Genomic DNA, 25,719 nt, shown 5'->3' with positions numbered 1-25,719 from the left:
TAGAACTTAGAGAACACGTAATCTGTTTGAATACTTCATTGCCTCATCGATTTTCACCAATTTTTTTCCTGAAATTTACTTCATAGATCCCCTAAGTTGAATCCCCGTCACCAAGTCATATTAACTTCAGGCTCTGAACACAAAGATTGCTGTCACTTCCAATTTGTCCCTCAATGCTTGCTTGCTTCCTTTGTAGCATTCTCCTGGTGGGACATATGGGTGGGTTTGAAGTAGGGAAGAGCTGGGGAGGGGGTAGTGAGTGTAGGGGAATCAGCTTGCTAGGGACCAGGAAGAACCATCAGTTACTTTGTTCCCCTTCTATTAAATAAATAAATAAATAAATAAATAAATAAATAAATAAAGGAACACCTGGATGGCTCAGTCTGTGAAGTGTCTGCCTTTGGCTCAGGTCATGTTCCCAGGGTCCTGGGATCGAGTCCCACATTGGGCTCCTTGCTCAGCCATGAGCCTGCTTCTCCCTCTGCCTGCAGCTCCCCCTACTTGTGCTCTCGGTCTCTCTCTGACAATAAATGAAAGTTAAAAAAAAAAAAAAAATCCCCTTCTAAAGCCCTCATGGACTGACCAGAGGGAGCCTCTGAGCGGAAACTTGCTCTTTGCTGCCATCTGGTGGCTTTTATTGGAGCAGTTCCCATAAGAAAAAAAAATTCCACCCAACAGTTATGCGGCGCCTACTGTGTTCAAGGCTCTGTGCCAGGCAATCTAGAGCTAATTCCTTATGCTGTTACGTTCTTTTACCAATGATGAAGCATTTTCACATGCAATATTTCAACTCATCCTCATAGCCTTGAGCAGGTAAAATTATTCCCATTTTGCAGATGAGTAAACTGAGACTCAGCTTGCATAGGGCATTGCAGCTGATCAAGAGCAGGGTTTATATGAGGTTAGAACTCAGGTTCTCTGACTCCCACTTCACTGACTACAGCAAAACGGGTATTACTTCTTTGGTTTTATTCAGGGTAGAAGACAAAACAAACAAACAAGATCTCCAACAGTGAAGGCGCATGGATCCTGAAAAGTGACAAATAAAAGGAAAATGGACCAAGAAGAGAGAGAAGAAAGAAATGGCATCGCTATGGTTTTTTCCAGTTCTAAATTTATTGATTTCAAGTAATATTCCCCAATGTTAATATTTCAGATCAGTGAGAGACAAATAAGAATCAACTAAGATAGTAAGTCCTGGGAATGTAACATACAGAATGGGGACTCTGGTTAACAATACTGTAGTATATATTTGAACGTTGGTAAGAGAGTCGATCTTAAAAGTTCTCATCACAAGAATAAAATTGTAATTATGTGAGGTGGTGGTTCTTAACTAAATGTGTGGTAATTATTTTGCAATATATAAATATATCAAACCATCATGTTGTGTACCTAAAACTAACACAACATTATATGTCAATTATATCTCATAAAAATAAGTAAATTTTTAAAAGAGAAAAAGAGATCAACTAGTGCTTTACTTGAGGCTTGACATTAGAAGGAACCCTGAAATAACTCTTCCTTTTTTTTTAAAGATTTTATTTATTTATTTATTTATTTATTTATTTATTTATTTATATATTTATGTATTTGAGAGAGAGCACAAGCTGGGGGAGCAGCAGGCAGAGGGAGAGGGAGAAGCAGTCTCCCCGCTGAACAAGGAACCCAATGCGGGGCTCAATCCCAGGACCCCGGGATCATGACCTGAGCTGAAGGCAGATGCTTAACCATCTGAGCCACCCAGGTGCCCCATAACTCTTCCTTCTGAAGCAGGTGTCTTCCATAGTATGTTCTCCAAACTTACTGTTTACACAAACTCCCTGGGGAATGTATTAAAATGTAGCTTCTGATGAAGTAGGTCTGGAGTGAGACCTGAGACTCTGTTTCCAACCAGCCCCCAGATGATGTTGATAATGCTGGACCAGGAGTGTACTTTGGGTAGCAAAGGTCTGGAGAAGGGTCTGCAAACTTTTCTAAAAAGGATCAAATATTTTAGGCTTGAAAGTCATACAGTCTCTGTATGACTACTCAACTCCACCATTGTGGGCTCTTGATTCTGCCATTAAGATGCAAAAGCAATCTTAGAGAACACGTGAAAAATGGGTATGGCTAGGTTTCAATAAAGCTTTATTTACAAAAACAAAGGCTTGCTGGATTTGGCCCACAGGCCATAGTTTGCTAACCCCTACTCTAGATATTTCTATTCCTGGATGAGCTTTATGTATGTACCGAAAACGTGTTTGACTGAGGTGTATGTGGAGTGCTGTCCTGGTTGAGATCACATGTTCCTAGACCCAAAGACCCTCACCACCACTCCATACTAAGCCATTGCCATTCATTTACACCTTCATACTGGGTATCAGTCTGACAGCAGGTTTCAATAAAGTAATAGAGAATTGGAAAAAATATTATTCATACTACTTATTAAAAATTCATACTACTTATAAATATTCATTAAATATTCATACTACTTATAAAATATTATTCATAGTACTTGTTATGTTCCAGGCACCGTTCTATGTTATTAATATATATTAACTATTTAACTCTCAAAACAACGTGAAAAGGAGGTACTATCATCATGCCCATTTTGGGGATGAGGAAATAAATGTTAATTAAGTCACTTGCCCAGAATCATATTGATAGTAATTAGTAGGGTCAGGATTTGAATGGAAGCAGGCTAATGCCAGAGTTTCTGCCCTTTTTCTGCCTCATTATATTACTCCTGAAAATGAGAAGCCATTGGTAAGAATAGTTCTTAAATTATTTTCTGTTGTATAATTTGCTGAAACTAGATCTGTTAGTGGGGTGTATTTTGTCATTCACTAAGTTCCCTTAGTGATACAGTATATGGGTGTCATTTTCCAAAAGTCCGAATAGAAATAAACCAAACACTGGCAATTCTCACATTCATTTGTAATCTGAGTTGTCCCTCTTTTTCTAAACTGCTTTAAACACCACCCTTAAAACAAAGAGTTCAACAGAGCTTGGACAATTGAGTTTTCTAAGCAGTGTAGCCGGGTACCTTGAAAACTTTCACCTGCTGTGTTCAATGGCCTCCTCCCAAATTGGGAAACAGGACCTCCAGTGTATCTCAATACACCAAAACCAGCCGTAGAGTGTGCCACCAAAGTTTCTCTGTAGAGGTGAGTCTTCTTACTGAAACTGCTTTATATCCAAAAATAAAGACCGTATCTGTTGTACAGATCAGGGATTCTCAACCTCAACACTACTGAGATTTGGACAAGATAATGTTTGGTTGTGGGAGCTGCTATCTGTGCATCCTGGGATGCCTATAGCAGCATCCTGCCCTCCTCCCACTAGAAGCCAGTTAGCATCGCCCCACTTGTGACAGTCAAAAATGTCTCCAGACATTGCCATTATCCCCTGGGAAGGCAAAATCACCGCCGATCAAGAGCCACCAGGATAGGTCAATGACAGTTTACAATTCAAGAATGCCCACCACCATCTGTTCGGGGGAGTATACCTTAGCACAAACCCTTTGAAGAGTGATGTTGGAAGTAGGCTTTGGAAAGCAATCATTAAAATATTCAAAATATTTGCATTTGGAAGGAAAGGGAAAGGATTTACTATTTATAGCCCTGGAAATGTAATAGATTCACGAGGAGTAAAGGTTTGATAATATGTAAGACTTTATTTTCCCTGAGTGATAGACACAGATCCAGTAGCTGACAGCTCCCCATGATCCCTGAGGCCCCTGGATCATTGATCTGAGGTGTCCGGCTTCACTGACTTAATCTACACATTATTCCTGGACTACAGGGGTTGGTCCAAGGGTGAGCCAGTCCAGATTACTTCCCTGGGGTTCTTCTAGGGGGACATGGTGGGGAAGAGGGTGTCTTACCTCTCTGGTCACAGGGCTATAAAGATGAGAGCCCAGCATCTAATAGCTTGTGTACCTCCCTCACCTAGTAAAGAAGTCGTTCTGAGAAAATGAAGCCCGCAGGCAGAGAGCAGCATGGGTGAGAGGCATGGAGAATCCTTGTGATATTCACATGTCAGGTTCTGCCCATCCCTGTAGCCAACTCCAACCAGGACGTTCCCATGGTTTTATTATGTAAGCCAATGTATTCAAGCTAATTCATGTTGGATTTTTGTCTCTTGCAACCCTTAGGTTTTGACTAATACACCCTAGCGAAGATGTAAAGAGAATTCACATTATGACCAGGAGCACTGACGAAATTCTGACTTGTAAATGTCCTGAGGAAAGAATCTCTGTGCAAACTGGGGTGTGGGGGAATGGGGGAGGGTGCAAATTCACCTATAGTCCTATTCTGTAAATCTCGTGGTAGCTCTTGAAAATTCTCAGCCCATATGGCTACCTCTTTCCACATACAGATGGCCTCCGCAATGCCTCCCATTTGTTCAAAGGTTTTATACTTCCCAGAGCTTTTGTATTCATTACCTCATTCGCCTTCCACCATAATTCAACCAGACAGGAAGGAGAGTCTACCATCCCTGTTTCCAGGTGAGAAAAATGGGGACACCATGTGGCTAAATGACTCTTTTATGTAATGCAGGGATCTGGAACGAGATCAGCAGTTCTCAAATTCAATCAGTCATGAACTGTGTCATGAGTGATTTGATGCTAATGGTTAAAGTACTGAAGCTTGAGAATGATTTATCTTTTTTTAAATAATACATTATCTCTATAACAACCTAATTCTCACCAGCATTCAACATGCTCTCCCAAGTGGGAGAAAAAGGAATACAGTTACAGCTGGCATATTGGGAATTCCCATGGGGATGTTGGGCCTGTGAATGCCCGACCATGTGCATCGTAATAGAAAAAAGGCTAAGAGTCAATGGATTAGCCAGGCCCGGAAAGCTGCTTCCAGCAATAAAATTTGGTGATTCACCCTAAATAAGCAATGAATTGATGGCATTCAAGATCAAAACTGACTGCTTTTCCCGTCCGTGTTTCTCATTAAGGGGCACTCATTTCAAACAGTGGTAGGATGTTCACCAAATACATCATCCCAACCCAGACACTTTTAAGAGGAAAAGGGCATCAATAAAATGGAACATCAGGGCAACAGATGAACAGAAATTGTGTTGAGAAAACCAGAATTTGAGTCACCTTAAGTATATGTAACTTAAGAAAAGTAAATTTATATAACCGGAAACCATCAGACCTGCCCCAGGAACATTCCTCTAAAGGCGAGTTGGATATGCCTTGGTTTCAATCCCCCAGAAGCCGACCCCGAGACAAGGATTTAGGTGCAAGTATGTAGTGTATTGGGGAGGTGAAAGAAGTATCTATAGGAGAGTGAGAAAGTGAAACTAGAGAAGAAAGGCAGCCAATAAGAGCATGTTGTCAAGCCAGATACCGCCGTGGCGACTGGAACATGCTCCCCTGTGGTCGTCACAGAGAGGCGCCACCCAAAACCCCCTTCGGCGGAAGACTGGCTGCAGGGAGTGTAGCCAGCAGATGGCCCCCAGCTCTCAGCTCCTTCAGGGTCTGCCTCAGGGGTACAGAGCTGCCTCGCTCAAGGTTATGCCCTTCCCAGAACACCCTTACCTGCTAACCAAGCAAGACAAGGCTACAAAGGCTGGCCATTTGCACCCGAGGCAGGGCATTTCAGTGGGCAGTCCTCACTCCAGAGCTTCCCTCTGGGTGGGCCAAACCTTTGTCAAGCCCGTATGGCAACTAGACTTTTCCTCTCCTTTCAGAGGGAGAGATAAGCATTTTCTATCCCAATAAGCATTTTCTATCCCAAACTCCAAATAAGCATCTGCTTGCAGAAAACCTATCCCTAAAACCATTCCTGTAGAGGAACTCAGGGTATTCATCATAATGTTTTCTCTTTTCTATATCTTATGATGTTTTGACATTGGAGGGGAGCCAGGGAGAGACTGCCACCGTGAAGGCTGGCTAATTCCTGGGACTGGTGGACGGCTTGCCTGGAGCATGCGCAGTCACGTGCAGACCACGTGATTCAGCGCCGTGCCCCCAAGTGCCTGCTCATCGAACTTTCACACACCAAGCCAATATGTCCCCCGCCCCGAATCAGCCCAGAACCAGGTACCAGAGCCCACTGGAATGATTCAAACTAGCCAACCCTAAACTGTTTCTCCTGCCTCACCTTTCCTGTAAAACCAGCAAAGCTCTGGCTTAGGCTCTCCGCTCATTCCTGCTTCTGCCTCCTGACCCACACCTGACGCCTCTTCTGTGGCCCTGCGAGGTATGTATGCCCCCTTTCTTTGCGGAAGGTAAGTAAGAAAAAAGCGTTCAATGGCATTAGCCTCTCCGTGTCACCATTCTGTCACTGTCTGTAGCGGCTTTATTCGTAATTGCCCAAAACTGAAGGCGACCAAGTCGTCCTTCAAAAGGTGGACAAACAAATTGAAAGAAGTCAATCGGAAAAAGCTAAATATGGCGTGATTCTGCGTACATGACATTCTGGAAAAGACAAAGCTATAGAAAACAGTAAAAAGTGTTACAGTAGAAAGAGATAGCAAGAGAACAGTGCTTGCCAGCGGTTTGGGGACAGGAGGGAGAGAGGAAGAAGTGAAGCGCAGACAATCTTTAGGGCAGCGAAACGATTCCATCTGGTTCTACAATGGTGGAAATTCGGCATTACTTGTTTGTCAAAATCCCATACAACCACAGAGCACCGAGAATGAACTCTAATGTAAAGCTAGGGACTTCAGGGGCACCTGGGTGGCTCAGTCGCTTAAGCGTCTGCCTTTGGCTCAGGTTATGATTTCAGGGTCCTGGGATCCAGCCCCACATTAGGCTCCCTGCTCAGTGGAGAGTCTGCTTCTCCCTCTCCCTCTGCACTCTCTCTCTTACTCTCTCAAATAAATAAATAATCTTAAAAAAAAAAAACCAACTAGGAACTTCAGTGAAATATATATTGATATCAGTTCATCAGTTGTAAAAATGTGTCACACTCATGTATGACCTTCCAAGAAGGCAAACAGAGCAGAGAGAAGGAGCAAATGTCAACTCTGGACTATCTGCTCAATGTTCTGCAAACATAAAAGGGTGCCAAGGACAAAAGAAAACAAAATTTAAAAGTATGGGAAAGAGGGAAGATGGAAAAAACAAACCAGAACTGTGGAGGGAATGCTCCAGAACCCAGGTGTCCCTGGGCTCAGACAGGACAGAGGAAAATTAAAGCTTTTCCAAAAAGTGACAGAAGTAACCCGTAAGACAGCACTTCACAGTATTAGAATGGCTAGAATTCAAACAGCCACAAGAATAAATAAATAAAATAAAATAAATAAAATAAACAGGCACACAGAATGACGAGTGTTGGCGAGGATATGGAGAAACCAAACCCCTCATTCCCTGCTGGGGGGGAATGTAAAATGGTGCAGCCACTTTGGGACACGGTTAAGCAGTTCCTCAAAGAGTTAAACTAGAGTCACCATAGGACCCTGCCATCCCACTCCTAGGTATGTACTGAGAGCAATTGAAACCAGGGATGAACAGACATGTGTATGCCCAACATTATTCATAATGTTGCAAAGAATCGAAACTAGGCAAGCGTCTGTTGAGGAATGAAGGGATGAACAAAATGTGGTGATATCCATTTGCCAATGGAATATCCATCAGCCTTAGAAAAGGAAGTATGGACACCTGTTACAGCATGGATGAACCTCGAAATCATCATGGTGAGTGAAAGAAGCCAGACATGAAAGGTCACATATGGTATGGCTCCATTTATGTGAAATGTCCAGAAGAGGCAAATAGCTTCGGAGACAGAAAGTCGATTAGTGGTTTCCAGGAGCTGGGAAGAGGGAAGTGAGTGCTAATGGGTACAGGGTTTCTTTTTGAAGAAATGGAACCGTTCTGGAATTGGATAGTGTTGATGGTTACATAACATAGTGATTATACTAAAAACCACGGATTATTCACTTTCAAGGGATGAATCTTATATTATGTAAATTATGTCTTAATTAAAAAACCCATAAATAACAGAAGTACCAAACCATCTCTCTCCTCCTTTGCTAAGATCTACGTGAAAATGAAGCTTCCTAGAATAACCTACTTGTGGATAATTGAAAGGCAAGAATTTCTCTTTCAAAGGCTAGACTTTTTTATTTTAAGATTTATTTATTTATTTTAGAGAGAGAGCACGCGAGTAGGGGGAGGGACAGAGGGTGAGAAACCTCAAGCAGGTTCCCCAGTTGAGTGGGCGGCCCAAGGACCCAGGGCTCAATCCCAGGATCCTAAGATCATGACCTGAGCCGAAAGCAAGAGTCAGACACTTAACCGACTGAGCCACCCAGCCACCCCTCAAAAGCTAGACTTTATAGTTTCTAGTTAGTGCTTTATTAAATAAAACTACTACACTTGCCTCTTAAGGGAAAAATATTACAGCTCAAAACTCCAGATACCTACATGCCTGTGACCCACCATTTAAAACAATTTCTTTCTGATTCCTTGGCTGTAAAGCAGTCACTCAATTTCTAGCATCTGAGAATCCTGGGGAGCCCAGTTCCCAACACTGCTGGTAATTCTTTTCGCAATAGGGGTATTATTGAGAACAGTTTGCCAGGACACCTACGAGCAAAGATTAGGTTCATAAACAGGCTGTATTTGAATTACCATTGGGTGTTTTTAGATGCACATAACCTGCTGGGTATACATTTTAAAACACCATCTCTAGATCTATCTTTAGCCCCTACTTTCAAGTTTGTGCTCGTGAAAATAAAAATATCCACATGATAGTAATTTCAGGGGCAACCTTGACCTTATGAAACACACAATTCCAGTATGTTGGTGGATTTCTAACGGGTGGTGTATGGGAAGCCTTACTGTATATAGGTCCTATAAATCTCATTTGCTCATTTCACCAGTATTTCCCGAATACCTACTGTGTGGCAGGCACTGTTCTAATCAGTAGATTCAAGAAAAAAAGAGGCTAGAGGGTCTTATGCCTCTGTATCGACATCTGGTCACAGAGCTGGTTTATAAACAGCCTGTGTCTCTTTGTGCTCTGTGCCATTCTGGAGAACAATCATGAAATGCTTTCAATGCTAAGCACAAGTGAAAAAGGCCTCTGTTCCAAGAAGTTCAAAGACGGGGGAAAAGGGTCAATAAATAAAGGAGAAAATGTGAGACCTCAGTAGTATTTATTTATTTATTCGCAATAAATAAATTCTGCCGTGTTCCGGAAAAGATTTAAGACAGCTTACAAGGATACATAAAACATAACCAGATCGCATAATGCTAAGAAGGAAGGAATGGGGCCAGAAATGAGAATAACACAGAGATCAACATGATAGATGCCTCTGTGCTTACGGCCACGAGTGTAATAGATGCTGTGGGGGCCCCGCCCAGAGCCCCTCAACACTCATCTCTGTACACCAAAGCATACTCATTGCTATACCTGTGGCTCTCTGAATAAGGGCTTTGTTCTAGCTTCTGGGAGAGCCCAGAAGTCACAGAGAGTTCGTGTTCCTAGAAACAGCCCTGCCCAGTGATGGATGGGAGCTGGTAGATGAATATCCCAGCTTTCTCTCCCACCACTGACTTAACATGAGACATGTTCTCCACGGTCTCTCCAGGGCTCCTAGGGGTGCCGAGCTCCAATCCACACTCCTACCAAATATTAAGGAGGCTCCACGTCCAACGTGGGACTCAAATTCATGACCCGGAGATCAAGAGTCATACGCTCTACTGACTGAGCCAGCCAGGCGCCCTTTTTAAAAAATTTTAAACCTTGTTTTGAGTCAAATTTGTCTGACTGACTTTGTCTTTCTCTTTTTGATGACTTATCTCCTGGGAGGTCCCTAGGTCCCTTGTGCAAAGAGGATCCATGTAAAATGTACAAGGTTTCTTGGTATATGAGATCGTTACCTAAAATACTGTTGAATATTGGAAGATGTCTACCAGAATCAATCAGTTCTTAGTTCTTCTTCTAGCATTAAAGAACAAAGCTATTCATTGAAGCTACTATTGGATCATCTGTATGAAAAATGCGTCTGGTTACTCTTGTGCTCTAAAACGATCAATGGCTCCCCATTGCCCTTAAAATAAAATCTAGATTTCTTAATATGGCCTACTGGCTCCTGCTTGCCAGTCCCATCTGCTCTCCCTTTCCCTTTTGCTCATCACATCCTAGCCATATGGCTTTCCTTTCTTGTTCCACAAACACATCAAACTCTTTCCAACTTTGAGGTCTTTGCTTCTGTTGTACCTTCTTCTGCCTGAAGTGTTCTTCCCATGGCTCTTCCGTATGGTTTTTTCTTCAACTGTCATCCTCTCGGAGAGACTGTCCAGCCACCTTATGTAAAATAGAGGACGCCACCTCAACTTCCCATCACTTGATAAAATTACTTTTTATCAAATCTATTTATTTATTTTTTCCATAGAACTTACCAGAATCTATGATTATCTTATTCACTTGTTTTCTATCTCCTTTCCCTGGAATCTAAGTTCCACAAGGGCAGGGACTTTGGTATTTTTGCACTGAAATTCCCAGCATCTAGCATAGCAGACAATATTCAGCCACTATGTTGTTGGTGAATGAATGTGTATAAGAAAGTGCTTATCTTTCTGTTCTCAAGAGCAGAAAGGCATATGCTTTTGATTTATCCAAAACCAATAGTATATCGTTAAAGTATAGGTTAAAAAGCAGGGAGGCCAGTACATATCGCTTATTTTCCCTCATTTAAAACATTTTAATGATTGGGGTGCCTGGGTGGCTCAGTTGGTTAAGCACGTGCCTTTGGCTCGGGTCATGATCCCAGGGTCCTGGGATCGAGTCCCACATCAGCCGCATCAGGCTCCCCGCTCAGTGGGGAGACTGCTTCTCCCTCTCCCTCTGCCCCTCCACCCTGTTCATGCTCTATCACTCTCTCTCAAATAAATAAATAAAATCTTTTAAAAAAATTTTTAGTGATTGTATTATAAGACCATTCCTAGAGATTCTGTCTCTCTTTGAGCATCAGTAGCTAGCCGGAGAGGAGAAAAGCTTTGTCAAACTCTTGCAACTTAATTCATAGACAATTTCTGGTCCAGGCTAAAGGAAAGGTCTAGAAAGTCTTCTTTATAGACTAGAGTCTATAGGAAAGTCTAGGGAAAGGTCAATAAAATTGGCAAACATATTATTCCTAACCAGTCTGTTCCACATGGTGGCAAAAAACTCTACAAGTTCATAGTAGGTGCTCAAAATAATTTTTTTTTGAATTAGTGTCTAGCTTGAGTTAGATCATTGACCAGACCAGCACTGTCCAATAGAAATATAATGTGAGTCACATGCATAATTTTAAATTTTCTAGTAGCTACAACATAAAAAGGAAAAAGAAAACAGTTCAAATTAATTTTAATAGTACCTTTCATTAAGCCCAATATCTGCAAAATATTATTGTTTCAACATGTAATCAATATTTTTTAAAAGAGTTATTTTACTTTTTTTCATACTAAATCTTTGAAATCTGGAGAAAGTGTGATTTTATACTCACAGACATCTCCATTAGGATGATAAATTTTTGGGCTGGGGGAATAATAAATTTGAATTGGAAATAATTGCTCTGCATTTAAATTTCAAAAATTTATAGTGGAAAAAGTAGATTCAGGTACCCAAGTAATTCCAAACATACTTAAAAATTTTCCAATAGCAGAACTGACTATCACTTTTCAAATTTAACATGACAACTAATTACATTATGCTAAGTAAAAGAAGCCCGACACAGGAGGTCAGAGATTGTATGATTCTATTTATATGAAATGTCCAGAACAGGGAAATCCACACGGACAGACCAGAGATCCATGGCAGAAAGGGGCTACACGTGGGGAGAGGAGAATGAATAGCAATTGCTTAATGGATTCAGGGTCTACTTCTAGGGTGACAAAAATGTTTTGGAACTAGATAGAGGTGGTTGCACACGATTGTGAATGTGCTAAATACCATGGAATTGCTCATTTTAAAATGGCTAATTTTGGGGCACCTGGCTAGGTCAGTCGGTGGAGCATGCAACTCTTGACCTCAGAGTTGTAAATTTGAGCCCCAGGTTAGGGTGTTGAGATTACTTAAAAATAAAATCTTTAAAAAATAAATACAGGGGCACCTGGGTGGCTCAGTTGGTTAAGCATCTGCCTTTGGCTCAGGTCGTCATTCCTCAGTCCTGGGATCGAGCCCTGCGTTGGGCTCCCTGCTCAATGGAGAGTCTGCTTCTCCCTTTTCCTCTGCCCCTCACCCCTGCTTGTGCTCTCTCTCTCTCCTCTCTCCCTCTCTGTCAAATAAATAAATAAAATCTTAAAAAAAATAAAATTAAAAATAAATACAAATAAAATGGTTAATGAATGTCACCATGATTAAAAAATTGAAATTAGGGCACCTGGGTGGCTCAGATGGTTAAGCATCTGCCTTCAGCTCAGGTCATGATCCTGGGGTCCTGGAATCGAGTCCCGCATCGGGCTCCCTGCTCAGTGAGAAGTCTGCTTCTCCCTCTCCCTCTGCTGCTCCCCCTGCTTGTGTTCCCTCTGTCGCTGTCAAATAAATAAATAAAATCGTTTTTTAAAATATTAAATAAATAATTGAAATTAATGGAATTCAAGTAAAATTTCAACTTGAGTTCTTGCATCCCTCAGCCTCAATCCAAGGGCTTCACAGCACCAGACTATGACATCGTACAACACAAGACCCAATAAATTCATTCCTCTGCAGAGGCTTCTTTAAACATTCATTTCTGTGTTTGGGGACCTGGCTTCCCAGCACTCACCGAAAGCTTTCAAGGTGAAGTGTCCCAGTTTATTTAAGCACCACCTGGCCGCCACTGAAGTGTCACGTTTCCATTTCACGAGAGGTAGCCATGAATCTGATTGCTCCTGTTCCACACGATTAGCACGTTTTGGGTGACAGATTGTTAGGATAGCCACGCTTTTGAGCATGTTGTGATTCGTTTCTCTGAAGGGCGTGAGGCAGCCAGAAGTTTGCAGTCTGTGCTTGGAGAACTGACTTACGAAGGCTTTCCAGCAGCCCTCCCCTTCCAGCGAGTTGGAGAGACGCAGACGAGGAATGAGCTCACAGAGAGAAGGCACGCGCTGGTAGGAGCACATATCACAAGAGTAGTTTAACTGATGAGGGGCATACACCTTAAGAAACCCCAAGGATGATTCATAGGACTCAGAAGGATCTGATGAGCTCATCTAGTCCATCCCAGATGATTAAGAGCAACTTGCCCGTTTCTTTCTACTCTCCAGACATAAAGATCCACGACGATTCTGGTTTGCTCATTGCACTGAATTGTACCTCTTGGGTATCAAGAAATGTTTTCCTAAGTCTTCCTTATCAAAACCTCTGTTATTAGTTTATCTTTAAAGCTCTTCGCTAAGTCTGATATCATTCCATGATGACTGTTCCCTGAATGTCAGGACATTTTACCTGGAAATAACCTCCTTAGCATTTTCTCACATTTTTTTTTTTAAAGAGAGAAAGAGTGGTGGGTGGGGGGGGCTGCAGAGGGAGAGAGAGAGAGAATCTTAAGCAGGCTCCACGCCCAGCGCAGAGCCTGACGGGGGGCTGGATCCTACCACCCTGAGATCATGACCTGAGCCGAAACCCAGAGTCAGTTAACCAACTGAGCCACCCAGGCGCCCCTAGCATTTTCTCACTTTTGATGCTTCTGCATCCCAAGATGATTACTCAGTTTGTAGATTGCCTGGACTATTTTTTTTCCCTCTCTTTCTTGCCGCCCATTGCCTTTTTTATTTTCTTCCTCATCAGATTGGAGAGAAGAATAAATAAAATTTCCACCTGCTCATTTTTTTTTTTTGGTCAGTCCAATAGTGGAAATGTGTTCAAATTTTATCTAATATTGAAGTAATAGCTATCGCCATAAATCTATACCTTTCTTATTTATAACACAAGCCTTGGGTACTTTCTTTAAGAAAACAACAACAATAAAATATAAACCGTGATGGCACATTCAGTCTTGTTGCTGATGAAAATGATGGCTTTTGGGGCGCCTGGGTGGCACAGCGGTTAAGCGTCTGCCTTCGGCTCAGGGCGTGGTCCCGGCGATCTGGGATCGAGCCCCACATCAGGCTCTTCTGCTATGAGCCTGCTTCTTCCTCTCCCACTCCCCCTGCTTGTGTTCCCTCTCTCACTGGCTGTCTCTATCTCTGTCGAATAAATAAATAAAATCTTTAAAAAAAAAAAAAAAAAGAAAATGATGGCTTTTGTAGATGCCTCTGAAGAAATGACAAATATTCCCCCAAAGACTTGCTGTCATTTATACTTCTTTCAAGGTTAAACTTGGCTGTATGCAATGTTCTGTTTGTAAGGTTTTGATTCCAAGTAACAGAAATGTCCCATGGCTAGCATAAACCAAACAATAAAAAGGGGCAAGGAAGAAGAGAAAGTCCAAGAAGCAATGCTAGAGGTATTTTGTCGCATCAAAGGCAAAGTTAAATAACTAAAATTTAGAGAAGGAAGAAACCAGGGTCAGTTTTGTGAATCCGGCAGTAGCTCGCAAACTTTTCTTTCTGGAGCACTGCCATTAACACCACTTTATTCCTGGTCTCCTCCGACTTTGTTCCTTTCCATTTCCAATTCCACATTCTTGGGAGAGAGCCCAGTGTGGGTCACGTGAGCTCCAGCCACGGCCACAGAAGCTGAGTCCTGCAGTGTCCTGTGTAAGGGGGAGGGTCCCAGGAAAGAGGAACCCAATTTCATCCAGCAGCATTTTTCTCGTTCTTTGGAGACCTTTAAGAGTTGGTACAAGACAGAGGTGAAACTAACGTGTAAGAGGGGTGACATTTGATATGCCCAAATAAGAGAATACACATAAGGCAAATTGTGTATTCTAAAGATGACACCTTGATTTGCACACAGGGAGACCCATATTGGACTTCTGACTTGAAGAACTGTAAGAAAATTAATTTGTGTTGTTCCCAGCCACAGAGTTTGTGGGCATTTTTTACGGGAGCAACAGGAAACTAACACAGAGGCTCTAACGCTGTAGCTAGTGCTAGAATCATCCTCCATTTATCATCTCCTTCCTCCACTATCCATCCAGATTTCCCTCATCTTCAGCTGTATTTTGGTTGGTCTAGGTGATTTGCCTGGTGGGGTCCCCAGACATTCATCCCCAAGGAGTGTGAATGTTTAGGTGCCCCTCATAGGTTGCCGTTACTGTAACTGTCCATGAACGGTCATCCCAAGCATAGAGGTATCAAATGACACACTAGGGAATCCTCTGGGTTCCAGACATTCTCTGTCCCACCCCCATTAAGTAGCAGCAACCCGATTCCCCATAACAATCAGAACTAATTAACCCAGGCAGAGTGGTATCTCCCTTCTCTGCCTCTCGGTTCAATGACAGGAAGAGCCCAAAGTGACTACGTATAGTCACAATGTGCAATGCAGCGGAGTCCACGCTGTGCCCCCAGCCTAGGTACTCCTCAAGAAATTAGGAACTCTTACTCTACAGAGCCCACGTTTATAGGGAATGAGAAACACAGAACCCACAAGTGGATCACTGGGTGTAATTGTGAGAAAGGCTGCTCCTTGATCTCCAGCCCTCAGATACTAGCCATAGAGACATAGTACCTCACCCCTTATATGTTGCTTATTGGTTTGGAGTGTAAATCAAATCTTTCAAGATAACACCCAGCCCTGCAAGGTGTAGTAACCAGGCCTTCCACAGGTGTTTTATAATGTAGACTTTATTATTATTCAGGTATAGGGAGGCCAACAGATCAGGAGATGTTTGCCATTGAAAATAGAGTTTGTTACCACGGTGCCCGAGAGGAGGGGGAGCACTGTGCCAAGCAGGGCCACACAGCGAATGGTAGGTCAGTCAGGAGGTATGGGCAGCCAGAGGGTGGGGTGGGGAGGGAAGGTGGAGAAGAGCCTTTATTGAGGTTTTCATAGGAAGAACATAGGAGACAGGGTAAGTAGGTTTAGGATTGGCTAATTTGGATAATTTCGATAGGCCCTGGGGTGTAGGACCTGTCTCTAGGTGTGTGGTACCCGGCGCTGAAGTAAGGCAGGTAAACAGTGGCTCAGAGTATAAGAGCCCAGTAGAGAAGGTGGGGGGGGGGGCACAAGGGCTCTGGATTGGCTGGTTTACATATGAAACACATGCTCACGGGCAAGTCAACGACTGCCTCTGAGAATTGGCTAGCCCTTGGGAAGGGCAGTCTTTCCAGGGTCAGCAAGGCCCCAGAGGTCAAAACAACAGGAACACATAGTTACTACAATAGGCCATTCCATCGCTCTATCAGACCAGCCATTTCTGGGTGATGGGGTACTTAGTAAGAGCAGTAAAATCCATGGTCATACGCCCATTAGCCTCTTCCTTTGCTGTAAAAGGGGTCCCTTGATAGCCAAGGTTACACAGGATATTACGCCATTACATGCCATCTGCAGGCCACCCCATGGTGATACTAGAAGAGGCACTTAGAAAGGGAGGGAAACCCATATCTGGAATACAGAATACCTTAAAAGGGTGAATTTCTAACTTCTGCAAAGTGCAAGGGTCTGATTGATGTCTTGGACCTGCCACCTGGTGGCTGTGGCTGATTTCCCAAGAAGCTCGGCGACATATTGATCTCTACTGCTAGCAAACGGGTATTCGGCAATGACATCGCTAGAGAGCCTTGGGGGTTCTGTGGTGTTGTTGGGCCCACATTTGATCTCCATCCCTGTTGCCATGGTCACTTTGTTTAGGGGCCATTGTACAAGCTATGAGGGCATCAGACAATTAGCCCATACTGAAGATAGAATTTCTTTCTTTTTATAACCAGCATAATAATGCCTTTTACATAGTCATTAACAGGTATTGTTGCATTTGATCTATTTATTCAATAAACATTTAATGAGGACCTACAGCGCGGTAGCAAATGGGATAGGTTAAGAATATTGGCTAAAAGTTTCTGGAAGCAAACACTGAGAAGTTTTGGGAGGGGGTGGGGGGAGTCACAGAGTGAGCAGGATATTTAAAGAATGGGAAAATGCAGGAGTCAGTTTGCAATACAAGCCTAACAGAGCCTTGGTCAACCCATGTCTTAGTCCGTCTGGGCTGCTGTAACAAAATGCCATAGACTTGGTACCTCAAAATAGCAGGACTGTGTCTCTGACAGTTCTGGAGGCTTGGAAGTGCAAGATCAAGGCGTTGGTAGATTCAGGGTCTGCTAAGAGCCCTGGTGCATAGACAGTGATTTTCCTGCTCCAACCCCACATTGCGGAAGGGAGAAGGGAGTTCCCTGGGATCTCTTCTGTAAGGGCACTGATCACATCCTGAAGGCCCTACCTCCAAACACTATCACATGGGGGATTAGGTTTCAGCCTCTGCATTTTGCAAGGATACAAACATTGGGTCAACCCAGCAGGAAGGTCTTAGGACAAAAGAGCCGTCACTTGATATGCCCTCATCTTTTTAGCCCAGAGGTAGGCTGCTCTGGGAGGGACTCTAGGAAGAGTCCTAGGTGAGGCCAACTTTGCAGGAGCTGAAAACGGACCACACTCCTCATAACTGGGCAGCAAGCCCTTCCTTGAAGAGGACATGGCACATTCCTTTGTCTACCAGAGTCCACCTCTAGCTCTGCTTGGACCCCCGTCTTCATGTTCTCTCAGAGTCAGCTCCTCCACGGCTCCCATGGGCCTCTCTTTCTGAGGGAGAACGCAGAGAGGAAGGGATTCGTTGGATGAGCCACAGCCCCCACCATGGCAGTCAGTCTAAAGGATGCAACTGATACTCAACTTCTTCCTCCTCCACCAGCTCTTCAGGATTCACCATGGCCTCAGCTACCGTCTCAGCTACCTCAGCTATCACCACCTGGCTCTGATGTCTTACCTGGTGATAGGATTCAGACTCTCATCCCTAGAGGTTAGCCTGCAGGAAGGTTATTAGAGAAAGCTCGTGGCATGAACACCCGGTGGGGGGCAGGGCAGTGGGGGGAATGAAGGAAGCAAGATTAGACAGAGGGAGACCTTACGGTACGGTCACACAGCAAGATTTCAGCTGATCCCATAGGGAGCTCTGAAGGTGGGCTCAACCTTCACAGCTGTCCCCCACTGGGGTGAGAAGACCAGGCCTTTTTTGCCCTTGTGTGGGCATCTCACTGGATGCTGGCTGCACTGGGGAGGTGGGTGTGAGACTGGGAGAGATGGCTTTCTTTGGCAGAGGGCAATTCCCACAAAGGGCTCACAGCCTGAAGGCTGGTAACTGGGGTGTGTCAACCGGTGGCACTCACAGCAGCTGGGGCAGGTGTCCTTGAGTCCTGAAGGGAGGATGGGGTGGTGCCAAACACAATAGTCCTGTCTGTGTCCAGGACCCAATGCCTGTCTTTCCCTGTCACCGTCTCAGACTCCTCATTAGACTTGTTTCTCACTGGCTCCTCTTCTCAGGATTTTTCTTTTAATTGTGGTAAAATACACATAATAGAAAACTTAACCATCTTAACCACTTTTTAAAAGATTTATTTATTTTTGGGAGAGATTGAGAGAGCCAGCATGAGTGGGGAGAGGGGCAGAAGAAAGAGTCTCATGCGGACTCCCCGTTGAGCGTGGGGCCTGCCTCGGGGCTTGATGTGGCGCTTGAGGCAAGGCTCGATCTCATGAGATCATGACCTGAGCCTAAACCAAGAGTTGAACATCTAACTGACTGAGCCACCCAGGAACCCCCCATCTTAACCATTTTTAAGCATACAGTTCAGTATTGTTCAGTACAGGGTGCCTGGTTGACTCAGCCGGTTAAGCGCCTGCCTTCGGCTCAGGTCATGATCTCAGAGTCCTGGGATCGAGTCCCACATTGAGCTCCCTGCTCCATGGGGATCCTACTTCTCCCTCTGCCTCTCTCTCTATCTCTCGTGAATGAGTAAAATTCTCTTTTAAAAGATTTTATTTAATAAATTTGAGAAAGAGAAAGCGTGAGCAGGGGGAGAGGCAGAACGCTCGATTGCAGGACCCTGAGATCACGACCTGAGCTGAAGGCAGACACTTAACCAACTGAGCCACCCAGGCCCCCTGAATAAAATCTTTAAAAAAGAAAATATTGTTCAGTATATTCACAGTGTCGTGCATCAGATTTCCAGAACTTTTTCATCTTGCAAGATAAACTCCACAGCCACATTAAACAACTCCTCCTTTTACCCTCTCCCCAGACCCTGGCAAGCACCATTTGACTTTCTGCTTCTGGGAATTTGACCACTCTGGGTACCTCAGCTAAGTGGCATCATACAGTATTTTTCTTTTTGAGACTGTCTTATTTCACTTAGCATAACATCCTCGAGGTTCATCCATCTTGTAGGATATGTCAACACTTCCTTTGTAAGCCTGGATAATACTCCATTGTGTGAATATACCACATTTGTTCATTCATTCACCCAGCAATGGACACTTGGGTCGCTTCCCCCTTTGGCCATTGTAAATCACGCTGTTATGAGTATGAATATACAAATATCTCTTTAAGACTCTGCTTTTGATTCTTTTGGATACAAAGCCAGATCTAAGATGTTTTTGTCCAAGACAGGCTTATTTTTCATTAGCTTAGTTCCTTTCAGGCTCAGAAAGAGGCAAGAATGAACTACCTACTGTCTTCCTAGGGAGGCAAATCTTGTAAGTCAGAATACTCTGGTAGGGTCAAGTTGATGGATATTAAACCTGGCTCATGATTAATTATGAGCCACTGTATGCCATGTAATCGTTTCTGCTTTTTCTACCAAAGGGAAAGAAACCATCTGTAAAGGAAATTTCCCACATGCTGCTTGAACTGCTTCACCTTTTGTTATCCTAACTGCCAAGGTTAGTTAATCACAAACAGGACTTGGAGAAATAGTTTCTAGGATGAAAGAAATTCAAGCAGTCAGGGGGCCAGCTCATTTCCATGCTGAAGCTGATGAGGGTATCTTTGTGATGACAGGGGAAAGGGAGACGCTGGGAGGGGAGGTTAGGTGGAATTGGAAAAAAACTTTGCTAAGAATATGATAGTACATAATTTTGGGGGCCTGGTTGTAGTGGGCTGAGCAATACAGGTTTCCTGCATATCCAAAAGTAGAGCCAAATTGATGTAAAGCAAAGATGCAATTAATATTTCATAAAGGCAGAAATCCTCTTCCTATTTCTTTCGACTGAAATAGGTACCAGTGTTAAGTCTTTCATAAAAGCGAAGTGGCATAAAGCAAACTTTCAGATAGCAGGGAACACTTGCTCCTGAGATTTCGAACAACAAAAACGAAAAGTGCATTCCTTGGGGTGCCCGGGTGGCTCAGTCATTAAGCGTCTGCCTCTGGCTCAGGGCCTGATCCCAGGGTCCTGGGATCGAGCCCCTCATCAGGCTTCTCCGCTGGGAGCCTGCTTCTTCCTCTCCCACTCCCCCTGCTTGTGTTCCCTCTCTCGCTGGCTGTCCCTCTCTGTCAAATACATAAATAACATCTTTTTTTTTAAGTGCATTCCTTATGAATTAAAAACAAACAAACAAACTCAGGCTTCTCCTCTAGAACCTATCAATTTGGAAGAAGCACATCCACTTCAGGGTTTATTTCTTCTGTTCCTGTTAAAGTTAAATCCAAACAGCATGACTCAAACCAAAAGTTAAAAGCGGCAGCAGATGTCTTTCCTTCGTCCCAGGTAGCCAGATGAAACGGGAAGGCGCTAAAAGTAAACTGAAAATTCAGAATTCATTTTCTTAAGGAAATTCTCAACTTTGCAACTCACCCACACAGAGCTGTGTGTGCAAGTGGATAATTGATACTGAATATATTAATAGCGAAATCATAAGCATGCTTCTTAAAATAAGCAGAACTGTACCACAGTGGTTGGGAAGCAGCCTTCAAAAATAAATAACAGAGAGAACTTTCTACCATAGACGACTCATTCTTTTTTTTTAATATTTATTTATTTATTTGAGAGAGAGAGAGAGAACACAAGCAGGGAGAGGGAGAGAGAATCCTCGAGTGGACTCCCTGCCAAGCTTGATCCCAGGACCCCAACATCATGACCTGAGATGAAATAAAAAGCCGATGGTCAACCAACTGAGCCACCCAGGTGCCCCTAGATGACTCATTTTAACGATCATTTTAAATAATATTAGATGACTACGCTAGACACTCCCAAGAATGTGTTCTGAAAAGATGAACCAACCCTAAAGATTACATTGTTATGGTTCAATGTTTAGTAGGCTATAAGAGACTAAAGTTGGTAACATTATCCCCTTGGAACTTTTTTTATAAGAGCAGTTGTATGTGATACTGTACATGTTTTCAGTTTGGTACAACAATTCTCTATCTTAATGACTTGCCTGATGCTCATTTCATTGAAAAAAAATGGCAAAAAAACAAAATAAAACATGCAAAACCCAGGGCACCTCTGACTTTCTCCATAATTCTCCCTTAATTAATTGGTAGAAACGTGGACAAATTTAAAACCTCCTTTTATTTGTTCCCTTTGGCAAAGATGAGATCACCTATAATTTTCAAAAGAGGCTTCGCTAGTAAACACAGGAAGTACCAAAAACAAGAAAAGAAAAAGCCAAGTTGAAAAATATAGGTTTCCAAGTTTCTGATTCTATAAAAGCTTTGCTAGCTTACGGAGACAGCTGGTTCTGATCTGACACCTTGCTCAAACAATTTCCTCTTTAATTTCTCTGTTCTTTCTCCTCTGGCTCCTATATTTACACCCACCCAGAAGAAGGTTCCACTCACTCAGAATTTCAAGGGAACAGGTAATGAAAGGTAAGTGAGGTTAGGGACCTGAACTTGTGTGAACAATGAACTTTTTACTCTTCTCCAGGTGGCTTCAACATAGAAAGGCTTCTCCAGCCCTAGGAAATGGTCTAGGGTTCATTTTTTTAAAAAAATATTTTATTTATTTATTTGAGAGAGAGAGCATGAGTGAGGTGAGGAGCAGGGGGAGAAGCGGGCTGTCCGCTGAGCAGGGAGCCCGGGACTCCGGGATCATGACCTGAGCCGAAGGCAAATGATTAACCGACTGAGCCACCCAGGCGCCCCAGGGTTCGTTTCTTAGAGTAACAGTTTGAGGTCATATCTTATTTGGAATACCTGTTACACAAAAATCTAGTGAGCTTCCACAACCCAATTAAAGTCCTGGAGACCTAATCTTAGCTTTAAAGTCAAATACCTTTTGTGTGAAAAGAAAATTAATTTTTATCATGGCAGTTGTAACTGTCTTTGATATAAAATCATATCCTTCACCTTTTACTTTCAAAACTTGCTGCAGCTGGAACAAACCATTTTGATCTGATCTTTGACATCTTGAAGGAATCCAATTACCATAATAACCTAAATGTTAAATTAAGGGCAAAAACTTTCTAAGAATGTTATTACTACATGTTGACATAAATGTCCAATAGAGTGAATCAGCTTAGGTGAACACAGGCTGATTTCTGTTTTTAGGTTAACTATAATAGAGTGCTAAGGCAGAAGAGACTAAAGAAAAAGCCCATTTGTGTATCATTCGTTCATATTTGAATGTTCACCATGGCCAGCGAGAGAGGGAACTCAAGCAGGGAGAGGAAGAAGCAGGCTTCCAGCAGAGCAGGGAGCTTGATGTGGGGCTCAATCCCAGGACGCTGGGATCACGCCCCGAGCCGAAGGCAGACGCCTGATGACTGAGCCACCCAGTACCCCTCCCCGCTCCAATTTTTTAAAGCAGCCCAGAGTCAGTGAACTCAGTGAATGATTCCAGAGTCAGGCAATGAGGAATTTCAGGGAGTTTTCTTTGATTTGAATGAAAATCCTCAGTCCAATTGGAGAGTCATTGATCATCGCTGTGAAGGTTAATTTTACTTGTCAGCTGGACTGGGCTAAGGGATGTCCAGAGAGCCAGTGAAGCATTCTTTCTGGGAGTGTCTGTGAGGGTTTTTCTGGAAGAGATTAACATTTGAATCGGTAGACTGGTAAGATTGCCCTCACCGATGCGGGTGGGCCTCATCTAATCTGTTGACGGCCCCAACAGAACAGAGAAGCAGAGGAGGGCTTGAGCCGAAACATTCATCTTCTCCTGCCCCCAGCTATTGGCGTTCCTGGTTCTCAGGCCTTTGGACTTGGAACGGAACTAACACCAGCAGCCCCCAGTTCTCAGGCCTTTGGAATTGGACTGAATTACATCAGCTCTCCTGGTTCCCAGCTTGCAGATGGCAGATCGTGGGACTTCTCTGTCTCCACAATCACGTGAGCCAATTCCTACAATAAATATCCTCTTACCTATGTATCTTATTGGTCTTGTTTTTCTGGGGAACCTGAATACAACCACTTCCAGTAAAATAACACAGGGTATGTTATCACCTATCTCAGGTTAAATAATTCTATTTGCTCACATTTTCTTTTTCCCCTATAGGCCAATCTCAGTCAGCTAAATTCTACAATTTGAGAGTGTTATTTAGGATGTTGGCAATACATTTCTGGGAAGGTTAAAACATACTCATGCATCATCATTATCAGTCAGGACTTCCTTGGCATTAATAAATTTCTCACATTGGTCACAGTAACCCTGCCAGGCCCTAGGAACTTGCAAGGTGGTTAGGTGAAGGCCAGTGCTTGGGGTGCTGCCTGTGGGGGTGCTGGCTTTATCTTACCTTGGCAGAAAATCCTGCAGGTGTGAGGTGCTTGGGAGCAGAGGGCACCAAAAAAATAATAATAATAAGGTTAAAAATAGGCAACAAAGATAAATCTTTCACAGGTTTGCTTGCACGTTGGGAATAAGAATTATGCAGATTCCAACAGAAAAGAAGATGTGCTCTGCGAGGTCAGACTTTATCTATCAAGAAATCTCATAAGGTAAGAATATCTTGGAGCATTTCCCATTAATTACAAGATTCAACCCTTACGCAGTATGTATTATGTACAAGGCACTGTTCTGAACACTGTATATGAAGTTACTTATTTCATCATTACAACAACTCTATAAGGTAGGCACTATTTGAATCTCCACTCTCAGAGAAGGAACCTGAGGTTCAGAGACATCTGTGGCTTGGCTCTGGTCTACGATCTGAAAGGATTAGAAAGTTAAAAGGCTTGATTTTGCCAGTACATCAAGAACGGGTCCATATTGTTGAATTGAACTCACATTAATTAGAGCTTACTAAGTCCACTGTTCAAGACTGGGATGCTAAATTATTCATTTATGATGAGAAATGTAAACTCTTCAAGATCACAATGCTGAGATTGGCCTGACTAAAGCATCCCCCCCCTTTTAGGCAGAGAAGCCAAGTTACAATCAGAACACAGCTTAAGGGTGACCTGGTTGGCTCAGTCAGTAGAGCATGAGACCCTTGATCTTAAGGTTGTGAGTTCCAGGCCCACAATGGGTGTAGAGATTAGTTACACATACACACACACACACACACACACACACACACACACACACACACACTGAGCTTAAGGAACATATCATTAGAACAGAGAGAATTAGATAAATGAGCTAAAAAAGCATCCCTCGGGTTAGTTTTTTAGACATACTCTGCCCCTCCTGGGATGACTCTGTAATGCTAGAAAGTCCATTGCTGAGCCATATTTTAATAGGACTCCTGATATTTACCCCTGCAGTGCTCCTTTTTCTATGCCTTCAAATAAACCAACTTCTCTTCTGAAAGACAATGTTCTTAAAAATTGTGTTGAACCCCTGAATTCAAGCCCTGTTCTGGCTGAGGAGTGACTGTATATTTAGCTCTCTAGATCTCTGTTGTACCATCAAACTAGTCATATTTGTAAACTTCACAGAGCCTGGCGCAGTCATCCTATAAGGCGAGTCTCCAGTAATGTTTGTTGAAAGAATGAGAGGGAAGGAAGGAAAGGATAAATGCACCTTGATGTCAGATGATTTAAAAATAGCTCTCCCGTCACTATGGAAAACAGTATGGTACTTCCTCAAAACATTAAAAATAGAATTACCATATGATCTGGCAATTCCTCTCCTCGGTAAGACTCCAAAGGATTGAAAGCAATTTGAAAAGACTCAGAGATATTTTTGTGCGCTCACATTCATAGCAGTGTTATTCACAATAGCTAAAAGGCGGAAGTAACCCAAGGGTCCATTGACCAATGAATGGAAAAACAAAATGTGCTCTATACATACCAGCGAATCATATTCAGTCTTAAAAGGGAAGGAGATTCCAGGTAGATGTTACAACGTGGATGAGTCTTGTGGACATTATGCTGAGTGAAAGAAGCCAGGCACAAAAGGACAAATACTGCATGATTCCCTTTATGTGAAGCTCCTGGAGTAAGTCGGATTTGTACAGATGGAAAATACAATGGTGGTGGCCAGGGGCAGGGGGGAGAAGGGAACGGGAAGTTCGTGTTTCATGGGAATAGAGTTTTAGTTTTGCAAGACAAAAAGAGCTCTACAGGTGGATGGTGGTGACGGTTGCTTAACACCATGAAGGTACTTAATGCCACCGACTGAACACCTTAAAATGGTTAAAATGGTAAATTTCATGTTACATGTATTTTTACCACAACTGAAACAAAAACAAAAACATAACAGGGACACCTAAGTCGGTTGAGCGTCCAACTCTTGATTTCGGCTCAGGTCATGATCTCAGGGTTGTGAGAGCGAGACCTGCATCACATGGGGCTCTGCGCTCGCAGGGGAGTCTGCTTGAGAGTCTCTCCTTCTGCCCCTCCCCACCCTCAAATAAATAAATAAATCTTTAAAAAGAACACTCACGGGGCGCCTGGGTGGCACAGCGGTTAAGCGTCTGCCTTCGGCTCAGGGCGTGATCCCGGCATTATGGGATCGAGCCCCACATCAGGCTCCTCCGCTGTGAGACTGC

Source organism: Ursus maritimus, unplaced genomic scaffold (genome assembly GCF_017311325.1).
Source record: "Ursus maritimus isolate PB19 unplaced genomic scaffold, ASM1731132v1 scaffold_33, whole genome shotgun sequence".
In the NCBI taxonomy this organism is placed as follows: domain Eukaryota; kingdom Metazoa; phylum Chordata; class Mammalia; order Carnivora; family Ursidae; genus Ursus; species Ursus maritimus.
The sequence above is the reverse complement of the archived record's forward strand: the minus strand, read 5'-3'. Positions refer to the sequence as shown.